Source organism: Lagopus leucura, unplaced genomic scaffold (genome assembly GCF_019238085.1).
Source record: "Lagopus leucura isolate 7727_CA_CO unplaced genomic scaffold, USGS_WTPT01 Super-Scaffold_100029, whole genome shotgun sequence".
Classification (NCBI taxonomy): Eukaryota; Metazoa; Chordata; class Aves; order Galliformes; family Phasianidae; genus Lagopus; species Lagopus leucura.
The window spans coordinates 3235510-3252505 of record NW_024962280.1 but is presented as its reverse complement, the minus strand read 5'-3'; positions in this window follow the sequence as shown (position 1 = coordinate 3252505).

Below are 16996 nucleotides of genomic sequence, written 5' to 3'. Positions count from 1 at the left end.
GAGGAGATTATTGAGTTCTTTGGGGTCTATTCTTCACCTATTGCTGCTATCCCTGCTGTGGAGAGTGGGATGCTGGGGCAGTCCTTGGAGGACGTCACCCTGCAGAAGCCACTAATATGGCTCACTGGTGATAAAGTCCCCATCTTTTTTGGTGTAAAAGGAGTGAGGCCGCTTTGTGGATCTGACTCTGTAATTAGGGAATGATTTTCTTCTTCAGACAGCTGCTTGTGTGCAGACAACTCACTGATGCAGCGGCCGGGATGTGCAAATGAGATGGAGCCTATGTTTTGTGCTCATTAAAGGTGCTAGAAATCTCATATGGCTGCCATCTGCCACCTTGTTTGTTGAGTTTGATTGTTAGTCAATGAATGGTTCCACTGAAGCTCAGTGATTAATCTCCAGCATATGATTCTCTTTATCATGAGAAAGGATTGCAGAATTTTGTTCTTATTATAAAATGGTACAAATGTGCAAATTCTCTTCAAAAGAGATTGGGATTCGTTGAACAGATAAGTACCCAAATGGGGAAATTAGCAGTGAGTTTCTGTAGTGCCTATTTACAAAACCACAAGCTCCTTGATAATAACAGGGAATGCCTCTGGTAGACACACGGTCTCTAAACCAGCAACGTGGTTCTGCTTAGAGGTTGTGTGCTGGAAGCTGTGCAATGCCTGCAGGTGATTTTAATGACTGACACCAACCTCAACAGGATATCATGAGCCTTGTCTTTCTGGATGGTGAAAGGAATGCTTCACTGACAGGTATTTTCTGTACACTGGCTTGGTTCAATTTGCCTGTAAAGAATGAGATGAATTTTGGGGAAAAGAGGATTATTAATGGCTCTAATCTATTAAACATGCAGCAATCTTTCATCTCCTCCTCTCAAAAAGAATGGTTCAATTAGAATTCTTGGTGTTTGTAATCGCTTGTTGGAATATTTTTCAAACAACAATGCATTAACTCGTTACAGATGCATTTTGCTTTTGCAAGAAATGATTTGATCATAACTGATACTGACAGGGAATATAACCAGCCTAAACAAAGTCTGTCTGCAAACATGGAATCGTCATAAGCACTGATTTACTGCCCATGAAATGCTCTGAAGTCAGTGAGGTTGTGTAGGAGATGGATGTGACACATTTTGTTTTTGTGTTCATCTTCAGCTGTTTTCTGAGTGGAGAATGCAAAATGCATGCTCTCTTGCTTTGACTGGGCATCCTTTGGATCTGCATTGTGTATCTACAAAAAGAATTGAAAAGCTTTGGATTGATTTATTATGATTGAAGAAATCTCTTCAAAGGTGTATTGATTTTATTTCTGCATCTCTAGAGTATATTCAGTTTCACCAGTAGTTTTCACTCATGTAAAGAAAACTGTTTACACGGATTTACTTTGGAGCACAGTATTCAAAATAGAAAATAAAGGTTAGATTCCTGACAGAACATTTTTAGTTGTGTAACTGTTCTGCGTTTTGCATTGCTTTGGGAAATGAATGCTTCTAGCAACTAACCTGCAGCATGTACTGATGTGGACAGAATTGATTTGCAGATTTGGGCCACTCGAGATTTAAACACTGATGAGAACAATGAGTTGTGCCCAGCAGAGACTGCTTCAGTGGCCTGTTTGGCCATGCTCGTGTTTCAGGGCAAGCCAACTTTGCTTCCCTGTGCAAGCAAGCGATGACATTTTGAAAGCTTTCAGGCTCCTCAGTTACCTGGTTGGTTTTTCTGGCCAGGACTGCTGCCCAGTGAGGAAATGCCTGGCCACGTCCCCACTTCTGCCCTTCACCAGCTACCTGGCTACCTCCCATTTCTTAATTATGGACCTTCTTTACTAGTCTTTCTTCACATCCCTTTCTGTATTGCTGCAGAGCAGCTCAGGGTCTCTCTGTTCAGCCCTATTAGCTGGGAAGGCAGGAATGTGTTACTGGAATATTTAAGGAATAATTCTCTGTCTTTAGACAGTATTTGGGCAGAAATATGAAACATAAAAAGCAAAAAAAAAAAAAAAAAAAAAGCTGAGGTATGGTAGATATTTTGACTTTTAAAAGCAACACTTTAAAGAACTGAGGTAGAAATAAATACCATAGCTCTATGGAGTCTCAGGGGAGATACGTGCTTGCTGCCTTTCAGGTGACAACTGATATATTTATCTTTATACATAGAAGAGACTGCCGATTTTGTATGAAGTCTGTAAGAAATTATTTAAGCTTCAAGCAACTCTGTGCACAATGCTTTTAGTGGAAAATCAGCAAAGGGAAAACAGCCCTGCCTTCTGAGGGAAGGGTGTTGTCAGTAAAATGAAGAGGTACAAAGGCAGAACAGGGTGAAGATACAGAGCAAAGATACCTTTTACCCTGAAGAGGGATCTCCTCACCTTGGTGTGGAGGATTTTTCTCGTAACTCAAAGTGTGGGGTATTGCAGTGGTACATTTGGACTTGCAGATTCAATTTTCTGGAGCACGTTGGAAGACTTCGATATTTTGTGCTCGTTTCTGTGTTCAAATTGGTAGCCATTTTAACTATTTGTATGGTAGCCTAACAAAACTTACATTTTGAGTAAATTCTTGTTCTTTTTCAAACTGTTTCCTCCTTAAGTTTCCCCACCCTCCAGTTAGCAGCGTGGTTTCATGTCAAGTGCCAAGAGCAAATGGAAGATCCTGGCTTCATGTCCATGGAGGGTGTGCACTGCTCCTTGTCCATGTGCTAGATAGTGTCTCTTCCAAATAGGAAGGGAATGATGAAGCTGGCTAATAGGGAGTATGTTTCTTGGTTAGTATGTATGGATTCTCAAAAATAAAGTGTGGTTTGTTAGAAGCTTTTATGAAAGGTAATGTTTAGAGGCACTGACAACACGCTGTACGAACTTGTAAGAAATGCTTTTAATATACTTTAGACCAGGGCTCTAATTTCAGAGCATTACCCTAAATTTCAGTCCGTAAGGCAGTTCCACACAGAGCTTTTAATATCCTAATAGAAAAACCATAAATTGCTAAGTGAGCTCCATTCTGGGAGCAGAGCACATGTGGTCTCAGCCACAGCCAGAATCATCCAGCAAAACCTTTGTGCTCATCAGGTGGCAGAATCTGCGCTGCCCTGAGGAACTGCTGTTTTCTAAGCAGTGCTGTCTATTCCAAGTGTTCTCTTTAACGTGGAGCAGTGCTGGCCCCTTCTACCTCACAGCAAAGGCCTTGGAAAACCTCTTTGGGAGGGAGAGGCAGAGATTTTTGATGCAAGTTTTAGAAATGCCCAAAGACAAACAGATTGACTTGTTCCACTTCTGGTACATTTTTAGAAAAATGTGAAAAAGAAGCTGGCTTTTGGGTGCACTTGTAAATATTTTACTAGCAAGTGGCTTTGTGAAGGCTTCTTTTTGTTGGGGCCAGACTCCTCAGAAATAGTGCTTTCAGGGATCACATCAGCATGTCCTAGTTTCCATTCTGCAGTGATGTGAGGCATTTCTGAAGAGTAGGATCCTCCTTTTGGAGGCACTTGTGGCAACGTGTAAACCTCTAGACTGGTTTTCTAACTTTTACATAATTAACAGTTCATTAAAAAAAGATGATTTGGAGCCTTATATAAGTAGAATTTCTGGCTCACTTGTTAAGCATCCAGCTCGTATTTGCACAACGAGCGGTCGTTTCACACACGATTTGCAAATGGCTGCTGGCCTGATCTGAAACCCTCCAAAATTGCCCTGAGCCTTTCTCCTGGATTTAAAGAGCTTTTAATCTGATCATAAATTGCTTCATCTCCGTCTGTTGCTTATGCTCATAGAAAGAGAGGCTGCAGATACTTGCAGACATATGTGTGTCATATCACTGCATCATATGGCAGCAGCTATTTCTGAAAGAGGTGGCCAACTTGAGAGAAGGATAGAGCACAAACAACTCACAGAATCACAGAATGGTCAGGGTTGGAAGGGACCTCAAGGATCATGAATCTCCAACCCCCCTGCCACATGCAGGGCCACCAACCTCCATGCTGAATGCTAAACCAGGCTGCCCAGGGCCCCATCCAACCTGGCCTTGAACACCTCCAAGGACGGGGCATCCACAACCTCTCTGGGAAGCTGTTCCAGTACCTCACCACTCTCTGGGTAAAGAATTTCCCCCTGATATCCGACCTAAATCTCCCCTCCCTCAACTTAAAACCATTTCCCCTCGTCCTACATATATCAACTCCTCGGATTTGTGTTTATATTTTAGCCAAGGAGTCTTTAATCGTCCCAGAAATCTTATCCAAAGGTCTTTTTCATGTTGTACATACATGTATAAAAATATTTCCCCCTGTAAAGACATTTTCTATACAGAGACGCATCTCCCTTTTCCTCTAGCAAAGGAGAAGATTGAAGGTGATGTTGTGCACAAGACTCAAGCGGAGGGATTGGCAGGACATGGCTGCTCCTCACGTCAATGCTTATGGATTCCTCCAGTGGGGCTGACCTTGGGGGAGGTGGTTGTGTTCATCTTGGTTGGAGATTCCATGAGTGATGTGGCTTGTCACTGCACAAATTTATTGCAGTTGTGCCTCAGGCAATTTGGCTTTCAATATGGGCTCAGACTGATTCCTGGCTGTCTCTTACAGTCGTTTCTAATGGCAGCTGAATATTTATTTCAATTTGGCAACAAATGAAACAAACACCTGAAGCTTCTCCATGCAGGTTTGTTTTCATAGGATTTGGTAGTAGTTAAAATTATTAGCTATATTCAAGAGTCTGCCCAATTTCCTACTTATTTTGTAATATCTGAGTACATCTCATTTAGGAAGGAATCTACAGTGGTAGACTTTGGGCTTTTTAACTGAGGTGAAAACTGTTTTTAGGAAATAAAGGCATTTTTCCCTCCCTAAAAGATATTAAAGAATTGATAATTTCTCAGGGACTAAAAAATGATCAAAGTTTTATCCTGTGCCTCTGTTTAGAGGTCCTGAATGCTTTTTGCCATTAACTATATTGTCAGCCCAGTCCGGCAGTATTATGAAGATTAGATGAGAAAGTCTAACTTATCATACAACAATTGCACTTATTTTTTTAGTAAACCTGGAGTTTTTAGGTGTGTTTATGGCCTTGAATTTTGGAGCTGGCAAGGAGATTAATGGCACAACAAGTCTGATTCTGTTTCTCCCTGAGAAACACTTTAAGGAAAAGACAGAGAGGTGATCTGAAAACCTGAATCTTCCCAGCCTGTTGGAAAATAAGTAGACCTTCATTATATTCTCATTACTCCAGCTCTCAGCACAGAAAGGAAAGAAATAAAGGTCACTAGCTTTTACCATCTGCACTAGAATGAGATGAAGGTAATAAAGATCTCCAGGATGTATTGCTTAGCTGCTGATCTGAGGCTTCAAGTAAGTCTTGAGGCATATAACCCTGTCTCAACAAATTCCAACTTGGTACAGGCATGTTTCATGACTCACTGAATTTGAGTGGAAAATCAGAATTTCTCTCATTAGACACTGTATTGGGCTTTAATGGGTTAATTGAAAAAAAATTAATCTGAAATCCTGACTTCAAAATTCATGATAAAAGAAGAAAATTATTTTAATTTGTAAACATTTTAAACATATGAACCCAAGAGTATGAGAGTGATATTAGTATATTGCACCAGGTGATTTCTGCAGAACTATGTCTAATAACATGACAGACTTCTTCCCCCAATTAATTTGGAAACATAAACTTCCTTCAGCAGCCAACAACTGAAGATAGAAAACGACAGGAGAATGTCTTGGAAAACCAGAAATAATTCTTGCTGTAATGCCCTTATAGTCCAAACCAGACGGCATCAGAAAATTTCTCTTTTCCCTCATCAATGCTGTGTTAGTGTCTGATGATGACTCAATTGGCTCATTAAAGAGAAAATGTTGATAAATAATGGTAGGAATATTTAGAAAGTAAATATGGTACTAAAAGAGATGCAGGAAGCCACTTATTTCTGCACTTGGTCTTTACCAAGCGCCTTCAGACAACAATATTATAACAGCCTACTATATCTATTCCTACTAAAGAAGCAAAGTCCCGATGAAATGTCAGCAATATCCATCTTAAAACAGGTATTTGCTGTCTAGATGTTGTCCTAGTTCAGAGAAGCCTTTCTACTGTTCAAGTCAAAGTGGCTCTTGGCAAGGTTTGTGGAACTGCTTAATTTGATTCATTAAAGTTCGTGCATTAATTTAGTGTTTTTGCATCCTTAATGAGACACTCTGATGGCTTTGTGAGTTGCTTTGCAGCCTTTCCATACTCTTTACAAAATATCCTATCAAGACAACTGAAGAATATACAACACAACTGTGTGTTTCAGAATACTCGGTGGATAATGGCTCATAGATGGAAATATCAGCTCTTTGAAGGGCAGTGCTTGGTGCTCTTCTGTGAGGCACCATCAGCTTTCAATGAGATGGAAATCAAAGGTCAGTAGCTAAGTTCATGGAAAGAAATGAGGTGAAAGAACCTGATTGTCTTAGATGTCTTGCAGCTGAATCAGCAAGGCCAAAGGTACAATCTTTAAATACTTTGAAGCTCAATTAATTCTCAAATGAGCTTTCATTTTTCAATCAGCTGCCAGTTTTCACCTGGCCAAGGGATGTTATTTCTCAGAAAAGGTTTAATTAGCACTCTCCTTGCTAGAGTGTCTCTCTTTCCCCACCTCTCTTTGCCTGGTCTGTGAAAGCCCTGTGCTTATTATATTTCATGACTTCTTCATCATCTAACTATTCAAAGCTCATCTTTAACAAGCAAAAAAAGAATGTCTTATACTTCCACGTGACTGTGAGGTGCTCAAAAGGAGAGGTTAAGTGAGAGATAGAGCCATACAAGCAGTGTGGGCAGTGCAAATTTAATAGCAACACTTGCATGAAGTGTCGATTACTATGTGTGAACATCACCAGCATTACCAAATTTAAAAAGCACATGTACCAGTAAACCTACATTTCATCTGAAGCCAACATGGGTTCTCAGTGACCACTGCATAGGAGCCACAGCCACACTGCAGACTCCACAGGAGCCTAACGAGCTGCACTTGTGCTTTCTTTCATAAAGAGATACCCTCCAGCTCACTGTTTATTGAGAGATTTTTTTTCTGTGATGGCTGTGCTGCAGAAACAGGGGCTCTCAACTAATTTGCTGTTTGAGGCATTGAGCCATCTCCCATTTCAGCCAGGAGCAGCGCTTGCTACCGTGTGGGTGGGGGATCAATGCACTCACATCAGAGCCTTTTTTGCAGTTAACTTTAAATTGCTTCCTTGTATCTGACATACAGCACTTCAGCATTAAACCCTCCTGGTTGAGTAGTGTATTAATTAGCTTCTATGCATAGATAGATATATATGGTTTTTCTTTATATTTATCATACATTTTAATTAACTGGAGCCACAAATGCAGCTTGCACCTATAAAACTGTAATCCCTTAAATCACCAAGAGTTTCATCTCAGGCTTACTGAAATCAATAGGCCCCAGCAGCTTCCCCGAGAGCCGAGCGTCTGTAATTATGGCAGTGAGGTGACATCCCACAGTTTGACAAAACTGGTCTTGAATTTGTTTGCTTCTTGGTGTCCTGCTCTGCGTGAAAGGTGTAATTTCTTTCTACACTGCAGTGAGTCGGGCTCAGGAAATACTGTGTACTTCTGCTTTTGATTTATTTATTTGTAGCGGTCATTACATTGCTAACAGTCATTTGGGAATAACAGTCTTTGCGTACTGGATTCATAGCATGATTAATAGGCTTTCAGCTTAAATGGCTGCAAAAAGTTCGATCTCTGCGCTGGTGAGCTAATGCTCATCACCTTCTTAACAAGAGACACATGTGAAATTCCTAACGAGTTAATTCCTCTGACATCCCATCTGCATGACACAAGTGGGGTTCAATCAGGTGTCACAGTAACAGTTTGGTGACAGCTTAAGTTTTGTTTATGAACTGGTCTGACTTTAGTGGGAGGGTTATGTGCATGTGGGAAGGATCCTTGTCCTGGCTCCAGGACTGTAAGAATCCTCAAAGGTCAGCTGCTGCATGCGTGTGAATATATGGACACAGGGCAAGTTCATTCAGTCATGCAGACATTTAATGAGCCGTTTTAATGTTTCAAAGATTATTCAATTCTTTTTTTGTTACAAGTCTTCAGAGGCAGGAGAGACATTGCAATAAATACATAAATGGAGAGTTCACTGCTCCTGCAAGAAAGTTAAAATGAAGTTTGCTCCACATTGGAGGGGTTTTGGTGTGGGCAGCACGCACAGGGAGAGGACTCCTCCTTTGGTTGTTTCAGGATTCCCAGCTGATTCCCCCACAGGCTGAAGTAGGGAAGAAATAAATTTAAATCTGCAGTTACCACTGCATCCATAGAGCCGCTTCTGGGGATTTGTATCCTGTGGCTGCTGGGCTCTGAGCTCGGTGCTCACCCCTGGTTAAAGGCTCTGCAGGATGGGGCTGTTCCTGAGGTGTGGGAATTAAGTTCTCCCTGAGATCTTTCTTCACATTAATTAGTGCTTGATCTAGTGGTCAGCAAACAGCCAGCCCATGGCAAAGGGGGTGGAAGTGGGTGATCTCTGAGGTCCCTTCCAACCTAAGCCATTCTGTGGTTCTGTGAGCCTATGGATTAGACTCGACCTGATCTCAGTTCTGGACATGGATGGACACAGTGCAGCCCCCAGGTCTGACCAAGCCTTGTTCCCCTACTGGGAGAGAATTACCAAAAAGCTAAACTTGGTGGCAGAACTGGGGGCGGAAAATTCAGTGCTGTTCTGTGAATTATAGTGCTTCAGGTCTGCTTCTTTTATTCCATTCTCTCCCCCCAGTGTGATTTTTGCAGCACACCTCACCAAATGTATAACTGATTTTGATGTGGGATTCAGGCTTGTTTTGCTGCCTTGAAAGCTGTATTTGATGAGAAAAGTCTGTTCCCAGAAGAAATTCGTGATCATGAACAAAAGGCAATGCAGCTCCGTGAGCCATGTGCAGCTGATGGCGAGATAAGAAGCAAGTAGGGCTGGAAGAAAAATAAACCTTTTCTTCCAAAGGAGAGGTGTGTATAAAAAATGCCAAATCCAGGGTGAAATTGTCTTACTTCTTATAGCACAGATCCTTTTTCTTAGGGGCAGCATTTTCAGCTTTTGGGTGGGACCTCATGCGGCTCCCAGGGCCGGGAGCCCAGCTTTGGCTTCTGCTTGCTGCACTGAAGTAACTGAGATCAATGAGGTTATTTTTATGGGTGTATTTATTTATTTATTTATTTTTACTGTTTGGGATCATTCTTCTTACTGAAGCACAGCTGAAGGCATTTGGATGTCCTTGGAGTGTTTTTAAAACGGGAGCAACCAAATCCAAATCTGATTTAGACAAAATAGTTTGGGTCCAGTGCTGTTATTTGTGAGTTATTTCCCCTCTTTCAGCTGCAGGTTTGCTGTAAGAGATTTCTGTTCTGATCCTAAAAACAGAAATGCATGTGTGATGCTAAAGAAGAATGTTATTTACGGAGGTATTCTTGCAAAGAATTTGCTGTCTTCAAGGTCTGATTGTCATTAATTGAGATAATTGACAGGAGTTGGACTTGATCCATATGGGTCCACTTCAACTCAGGTTATCCTGTGATTCTAGCTATGTACAGACCCCAAATTCTGTCTCTTATTCCAGCAGACTTTCCTTTGTACCTGCAAAAGCATATGCAGATAGCCATTAGCAGCTGAACTAGCTACATAATTGGGTCAGCTGATGTTAAGGCATCAACCATGGCCAAGCACAGCAATTTTTCCCTTGGATGAAAAAAATCTGTAGTTTTTCTGGCTACGAACACTAGAGAATGGACTTTATTCAAAATGATTCACACATCTTACTGAAATAATGTTCGTGTTTTGGCTGATCCTCAAATTTCAGCCGCCCTATAAAATATCCTCTTGTTGGATCATTTATGTGTATTAAATTCCAGACCAAATCCAGCAAGGATTTCAGATGTAGGTTGTACAGAATCCAGTAGGACTATGATAGGTTTGAAAGAAAATCTTCAAGTGCATAGCTGTTTAGCAAGACACCATTTGGGTTTTTCAGAGCATTTTTCTTCAGAGCAAATAAAATCTACAAGAACACAGTTGCCCTGTAACATGAAATGGGGTCAATATGTGCTCATTAATTCAGAGCCAATTAGAACCTGGTAAGATAGGTATAGAAATCAGTGGACAACTTCAGAAAGCAAATGATGCTGAGGAGTTCAATAATTCAACCAAAGCCTTGAAGACGAGAATTACAAATTATTGTTGGTTTGTTTTTCCTAGAACTGTATTGCATCTCAAGCCTATGATTTTTTCTTATTTTTTTAGTACTCTCCTGTAATATTGTCTTAATGGCTTTAGGAGCTTAATTACACACATACTGGATACTTGATGTTTTCAGAGCTGTGAAAAATTATCCTTGCTATGGGGAAATCTAATTCTAAGGTGGATAAATGGAGTAGTCAAATGGAAGAGTGAAACGAAGCAAGCAGTTTGTATACATCTTAGCCAGGTTAGTAAACGTATGGCAAAGATCAACAGTGTGCTAAATGCAGGGTAGGAGCAGCCTGGCCTTGGCTGACTGCTGCATGGATTAAGGGTGTGAAGACGTGCAAGAAGGATTATGGTGACAGGAGGCAGAAGGATGATCAGTAGGCACGGCGGGAGCAGAGGGGGCTTTCCCTTTTGACTGCCCGATGTGCACATGAAACCTTTTTACACTGCTTAAACTTAATTTCAAACCTGAGGAATTTCAAGCAGAGGGCAATTTTTAAAAAGCGATGTGCTGTAGCAATGCCCTTTGTTATTGCCAGAACTGGGAAGAGATTGCAGCACGCCTGCCCCGAGCAGAGTCAAGCAGTTCTGAGGTGCGAATGGGCAGCAGTTCTACTGCTCTGGTGGCTTAGGTTTGATTATTTCCATCTTCCTGGCTTGAAATGAAACTTTCATGCTCTTGAACAAAGAGCATACCTTCCTACAAAGCTTGTTTCTCGTCCTAGGAGATGACAACAGGATGGGCTTTAAGCTAGCATCACCTTTACAGAAAAGCCCTCTTGGTTGACCTCAGTAATATCTAACAAATTATTTATGGCCTTCTCTTTCTTTAAAGCTCAAGCAATCTTAGATTTAACAAAGGCAGACAGTGTATGCTTGTACCATGTAGACAGATGCCATAGGCTGGGTAACAGTGCTGAGTTGAAGTGTGTTTGTGACGGTATGCACAAGTCACAACAGCTTTATCCCAAACTCATACAGAACAAAAGTTTTTGAGATGTTCTATCAGGTATTTCCAGTGCTTTTAATGCCTCAATATCTCTTGTAGATTAGACTGCTCATAGGCTAATGCTGTTTGTTCATGTACGCCTGTTCAGGTAGTGACAGATTAAGCCATGTTTCTATATTTGCAGGAAAAAGCCCTGAAACTGCAGCCACTGTGCTCACAGGGCAGGGAGGAGAGGGGGATGTCACAGAATTTGCTTCTGATTTCTTTTGCTATGGGAAAGGATGGAAGGGGCTTTGGTGCATCGATCCCATTGGCTTTCATGATAAGCGTTGCTGTGTCCTTGTTTGAGTCTTTCTTTTTCAAATCTGTTTTAATACCAATGGCAGAAAAGTGTGATACAATTTTCCAGGTAGATGTAAGCATTAATCCTTTAAATGGCTTTCGGGACCAGTTAATGATGTTTATTCACATGAAACAACTGAAGCGTTAGCACGTGTGGTTAGCGACTGCTGTTAACAAAGAAAAGCTCAATATTTTAAATGGTGTTTAGTGAGACCACTGCCTAAATCCAAGTTCCTTTTGCTTAAGCTTTCAGCAGCAGAGTGGTTAGCAGAGCCTTAATCTCTGCTCTCCCCAAAGATCAGTAACTTTGCTATTGACTGACTTAAATAAACTTGACTGGATTAAACAAATATTTCACTCTGCAGCCTGGCATGTTTGGGCACTGATCCAAAGCCCATTGAAATAAATGGGAAAAGTCCCGTTGGTTTTATTCTTTTTTGGATGATGCCTTTAGGACCAAGCAGGTGACAAGCGGAATTATGGGCTTGGTGCAAGGAAGAGCAGAAGTGAGATGATTTTCAAACTCCTGCCTTCAGCTCCCTGACATGATTGAAGTTTATGCTCTAGGTTAAGTCGTGAGAGAGACACTATTTCTTTGTATAGTGCTTGTCCAGTGAAAAATAAGGTTCCCATAACAGAAAGTAAATATGCTGTGGCAGTTCTTTGAATGGAGGAAAGGATGGGCGGGTGATCCTCTGAAGTGCACTTCTAAGTCAATCTCTGGTAGCTGCATTTCTAAAGAAAAGTTTAACCTGGGTTTCCCAGTCTCAGTGAAAAAATCCCTATTCTCAAAGTGTCTCTTAAGGTCAAATTTATACCAATACCTTTATCCATCTTGACTTTAAAATCCTGGATGGGAGCATTGTGCTACTGAAAACCTGAGCTCATATTTTAACAGGAGAGCCATTCTGTGACTGCAATACAGTCTTGGTGTTGTCATGTATGTCAGAGATGCACAACATTCCTGTAAATACCACTTGTTTCATTGCCACTGGCTCCATTCTCTTCTCTCTACTTTCCTTAGTTTGCACTTTCAGTGGCGTTGTTTCAGAAAGGAGAGACAGATGCTGAAAGATGTAGGAAAGACTCCACAAGGCAATGCGACAGTTTTTGGCTAACGTTTTAAACTGTGTGCAATCTGTATGGAAAAGGTGAGTTCATGTGTTTGAAAGCCAGACTATTTTAATCTCAAAACTTAGGCAGGAAGACTCTTTCCATTACTTTTTATCATTCTAACACAATCTTAACGAGTGCAGCCACTTGGAATAAAAGTTCTGAGGATGTTCAGTGTTGCTTTGAAAGTGTTTCCTACCATGGTCCCTTCTAGACGCAGAAAAATATGAATGTGCCAAAGGATAACCTGGCTTCTATCAGGCGTTCATAAACATGCAAGTCTGCTCATTCAGGCAGATGATTATAATTCGTTCCTATCAAAAACATTTGAACAGAGCTGTTGCAGGTGCCAAGTGCCACGCAGTCTGTCACTGGCAAACAGCTCTCCTTGCACGCTGCCTCCATGCAGTGTGGCACAAGCACTGAAGGTGGGTGCCAGATGTGATAAGGGAAAGCTGTATCCTCTGTGCTGGTAAAAAATGACAGCAGCAGAGGAGTAGAATAAGGTGAGAGGGGAAGTTAAGAGAGGGAAAAATACTGTAATGAACTAAACTACTGACTCATTGGCATAAAGTAGTTTAGCTGTAATGCCAGTGACATCAGTAGAGGTGCTTTGGAAGTGCAGTTGATTCAGGCTTCTAAAACAGAAATTAGAATCACATGTGATTCTCAGCGAGGTGAAGATTCCAAAATCCAAGTATTCTCAATAATGATAGCCAAAGCACATGAATGACTGCAAAAATCACCCGTATCTCTTACAAGCTGCCCACACTACAATGCAATCAAAGGCAGTCAAAACTCAGTATTTTCAGCTGCTGGCATCAATTTATTACAGAAGCAAAGGATCTCATTGGTATGTTATCTTTAAATTGCCTTTTATCACACTTTGAAGTAAATGAAATTTGGTATGACACTTTGAAGAAACTCCTCAGATTAATGACAGACTGTGCCAGTCTGTACTGAGCCATGTTTTAGGTTTTTGTTTTTGGTTTGTTTTTTGTGGCCCCTGCACCTGTTTGTGATGTGAAGTGCGATTTCAGGCAGGAATGAATTTGGTCAGAAATCACTTAACACATCAGTGTTGCAGAAGGACAGATCAGGTCATAATGCTGAAAGGGTGGCTTTGTCTCATTTTCTACTCCCCACAAGCAGAGGCAATGATGGTTTCAGCAGCCATCAGGCTGTGTTTCGGGCAGGATGTGGGCAGGACACAAAGCCAATGAGATCACATCTGCCTTTTTGCCAGGGTGCTCGTTGTGAGGGTCAGCTCTGGGGTGCTTTCAGCTGCAGGTATGTTGGTGTGCGGGTGGAGAGGCATGCAAAAAAAAAAAAAAACCAAACACCCACAACCAGCCAAACAACAGAGAGCATTTGCTTTCTCAATCTTTTCTCCTACTTCTCAGCCTGTAGCTGCAGGCAGCCTCCACCTGCTGGGGTTTGCCAGACATGACAAGTTATCCTTGTCTGTGTGAGCCGGACAAGGATGTTGCCAGGTTCCACAGACTCCTAATTTCCTTACCTAGCACCTCGATGAAGATGGGCTGGTTGAAGGGCAGATCATTACTGATCACTGTATAGAATCATAGAGCGGCTTGGATTGGAAGGGACCTACAAGATCTAGTTCCAACTCCCTGCTATAGGCAGGGACTATGAAAGGCATTGCTCAGGCCACTGCTGCTCATTCACAGAGCAGTGCTAGTTGAGCCAAACTGTGATTCTCAGCATGTTATGGGGTGAGTTTTGTGCACAGCTAACGCTGCTACACAGCTGTTTTGCGTTGTTCCAGCAAGGATGCTGCTGCTAACTGCTGTGTTTTGGGGGTGAGGAGTTCTCTCCCTCCAGCCAACTCTGCCTGTCGTGCTGCAAAAATAAAATATGTAAAAATTAAAAATTAATCTTGCCAACGTCCTCTACCTTCAAGAAGGATTCATTGTGGAAGGACAGCATTGCCATAGCAACGAGGACTCTTCAGATGGCTGTAAATCTGGTGAATTTCCAAGACACAAAAGCTTGCTCAGAGCCCAGAAGTACCTGGATAGAAAACAAAACAGATGGTAAATTCTCCACAGCTTTTGCAGTATCGTATTTTGCCAGTTATTCCCCACTTTCTCATATGTCCAGACTGTTTGTTTTACAATGAATTTGTGATCTGTGACAGATTCAAGACTTTGCACAGTGGAATTGGAAGTCAGCACCTCTTTTCCCACTGTGGCCTTCTCAGCATGGCCTTATTAATGGCTATCAGCCTGCTCTTAAAATAGCAGCAATGATCATTTGACTCTCAGCCATCAGAGAAGCGTCCTTAATACTTAATTGTTCTATACAATGATATACCCTAAAGTGTATGGAGTTGTGATCTTTGGGACAGTTACTTTTCACCATCTGAAAATCACTTGTGTTGTAACCTGCGTTTGCAATGCCAGAATTGGACTCTCAGCAGGGAAATTTTCTTCATAGTGAAAGAGTTTTGAAGTCTAAAGGGCAGTGCAGCACTAGCACAAGGATGATAATCTTCTCTAAAATGTACGTGCTGCCGAGTGTCACAGCTTCTTGCCATGGGCACAAATTAGTTTTCAGACACACCAACACTTCTGCTCACTTACACAAGTTAAGAGGAATGTTGTTCTGTCTGTGACTTCTGCACAGACTCCGTGTGACACCTGTGGGGTTTTCTTAATTTTAATTCTGCCTGAAAGATAATGGCTGATAGTGTTGTGATCTTAACGTAGGAGGTGACAGCAAACTTTCTTTCTTTTGGAAAAACTAATAGTAAAAAATATCAGTCTGAGTGAAGAATTTGGTGTGGTTTGCCTTGTTCAGGTGAACGTGCTTCACAGGTAAGAGAAAGCATTGGAGCATGAACTGCTTGTGAGCAGCTTCATTAGGAAAGAATTCCTCCTAGCTGAGACATCGATGAGGAATTGACCTCTGAGAATGAGAGCTGCTATTTTAATACAAGCATAATTCTGCAGGTATTTCACATATTAACTATTGCCCTAATCCTCTGAGCGTGATGAGCCTTTCTTCCAGCCAATTTTTTGACACTTGTGAGAGCTATTGCATTTTGGAACAGCCACCAAAGGAGTGGAGTTGAACAAGAACCCCTATTCTGGGTTGCCCTGCGTACTTTTGGGCGTTGCAAAGAACTGAGCACTTCTGCATGGCACAGCACCAGTGAACCCTGAGCTGCTGAGCCCTGATGGCTGCCACTGCTTTTGTATTGCACCTTGGGAACGTTCATTCTGCCTTCAAATTAATTTCTGCTCTACTTTTCTGGTCCTTAGGCTGCTCGTGAACTTGTTTTAGTGCAGGGAAAGTGATTTACTGCATTTAGGAAGGTTGGTAATAGGGAATTGAAGATAACGCGACTTTATTTTAACGATGGAGTTTGCCAATATCAAATTTTAATTCTTAACCAGCACATTTTCAGTTGTAAACTGCTGTTCCTGAGCATATCCTTCATCACTTAAATGGCCCTTTTTAAGCCTTCCATTTGCCAAATGCCTACAGGGAAAGTAATAACTGTAGTTAAAACAGAATATAGTTACAATATGCCCCGTGGATACATTTTAAAATGAAATGCCATGTCTTGAGTAGAAGAAGTTAACATCATTTGCGATTTCAAGCCAGTTACTATCAATGATTATTTGTGCTAGGCTGTAATGCGTGTTACACAGCATCTATTTAAAGACTGAGGTGGATGTTCTCCCTTGTAATTGTCCTGCTGCTGAGATTTTTCACCTTGACTGAATAAAATTAATCATTAAAACAAGCAAATACTTATATTGGAATATTTGTCAGAAAAAGAATCTTAATTCCTTATCCCGGCTTTTCTTGTTTCTCACCCAGAGACAGCTGAAGAACTTCATTGCTGTAGTATCCTAATGTGATGTTTGGCACTGCTCAGCTGGGGAGCAGTAATTGTGCTTCATTTCTTTATTTCTCTGCTCAAAGGCAGCAATTCTGGCACTTCATTACAGCACCATATGATGACAATCAGTAAATGGGTGTTGAGGGGGAAACAGGAAATTCCCCACACCCTTGCGCTCCACAATTTTTAACAATATGCCTGTAATGAAAATTTATGCTGTTTTATGATCTGCGTTGGATTTAAAATGTCAAAACTGAGATGCTGCTTAAATTATGGGCTTGAATCAAGGACACATCATTCATTCCTCTGCCGTAAAAAGCGGAGAAATTACTGTTATTTTTAACAATTGCACAATCGGTATTTTTGCCGGCGTGTCTTCAGCAATGAATTATGAATCTCTCGTGATGACAGGCATTTAGGGAACTATGTAGGCTAATGTGTCTCATCACGGATAGATTCAGATAAATGAATG